This window comes from Perkinsus marinus (assembly GCF_000006405.1).
Source record: "Perkinsus marinus ATCC 50983 genomic scaffold scf_1104296930208, whole genome shotgun sequence".
Taxonomy (NCBI): domain Eukaryota; phylum Perkinsozoa; order Perkinsida; family Perkinsidae; genus Perkinsus; species Perkinsus marinus.
Window position 1 is genome coordinate 1 of NW_003216203.1, and position 1,397 is coordinate 1,397.

The 1,397-nt window shown below is 49.6% G+C and overlaps 3 non-coding genes across 3 annotated transcripts; all 3 read right to left on the minus strand.

The window, feature by feature from the left end:
- Window positions 1-737: 737 nt before the first annotated feature.
- Pmar_PMAR016348 lies at window positions 738-809 on the minus strand. Its single transcript has one exon. It is a non-coding gene; the product is annotated as a tRNA-Asp (tRNA).
- Window positions 810-1,006: 197 nt separating this feature from the next.
- Pmar_PMAR016349 lies at window positions 1,007-1,078 on the minus strand. The gene has a single exon. It is a non-coding gene; the product is annotated as a tRNA-Asp (tRNA).
- A 197-nt stretch (window positions 1,079-1,275) lies between these two features.
- On the minus strand, window positions 1,276-1,347 carry Pmar_PMAR016350. Its single transcript has one exon. It is a non-coding gene; the product is annotated as a tRNA-Asp (tRNA).
- Window positions 1,348-1,397: the final 50 nt, after the last annotated feature.

The following is a 1,397-nucleotide window of genomic DNA, read 5'->3' on the forward strand; positions in this document are numbered from 1 at the left end:
TGGCTAGATCGCGTTCTTCACAGAGAACGTAGGGGGGGTAGACAAAGTCTATGAAACGCAAACGAGGTAGAGGTTCTCACTTCCACTCTCGAACGCAAGCGCTTATCACCTCGCAGTGCCCCACGGTGGTCAGAGTAGTCGACTTGTCGGCCATCTCCGAGCCCATTTAGCCGAATAACCGAGTACCAGGCACTTAGAGCTACCTGACTGGTAGACTACCTACCGTGGGCAGACAACGTTCCGCATAAAGGGCGTTGAACATAGCGTGAACGAGATGGAGGTTCGCACCTCCACTGTCGAACACGAGCGCTAGTAACCCCGTAGTATCTCATAGTTGGAATGGCCAATCTCTCGGCCACTTCCCGGCCCCACTGTGCCGAATCAACACATGGACTACCAAGTGTAGTCAAATATACGTCTCCGTAGAGGACGATAAAGCTCACCAGGTCAGTGGTGCATTGCTGCTCCACATAACAAGGTGGATGGTTGCCACAGGCAAATAGCCTGGAATCTGGTGACGTAGACATACACGTATCCTTTTGCGTCCGTGCGCACGCACGTACGCGAGCGTTTCGTGTTTGTAAGTTGTGTGATATTCACAGTGCGTAGAGTTGTGGCACACTCTCTCGTTACAGCCGTGATTTCACTGACGCGACACTGCGTTAAGCTTTCAACAAAAATCAGTAAAGAAACGGTCGCGCATAAATGTGTGAAACGCCCTTGTCCAGACATACCACTTCCACGGCCGAGAATTGAACTCGGGTCTCCTGCGTGACAGGCAGGAATACTAACCTCTATACTACCGCGGAATTGAAGGAGGTTCAATGTCTAAATAGTGACGCAAATTACCATTTTCAGCTACCAGCGCACATCGCGGCGGGCGTGAGTGGAGAGAGAAAGTTGAGTAATTTTTTCGAGGCAGCAAATGATTCGCAGAGTGGTGCAAAAATCAGTAAAGAAACGGTCGCGCATAAATGCGTGAAACGCCCTTGTCCAGAAATACCACTTCCACGGCCGAGAATTGAACTCGGGTCTCCTGCGTGACAGGCAGGAATACTAACCTCTATACTACCGCGGAATTGAAGGTGGTTCAATGTCTAAATAGTGACGCAAATTACCATTTTCAGCTACCAGCGCACATCGCGGCGGGCGTGAGTGGAGAGAGAAAGTTGAGTAATTTTTTCGAGGCAGCAAATGATTCGCAGAGTGGTGCAAAAATCAGTAAAGAAACGGTCGCGCATAAATGTGTGAAACGCCCTTGTCCAGAAATACCACTTCCACGGCCGAGAATTGAACTCGGGTCTCCTGCGTGACAGGCAGGAATACTAACCTCTATACTACCGCGGAATTGAAGGTGGTTCAATGTCTAAATAGTGACGCAAAATTACCATTTTCAG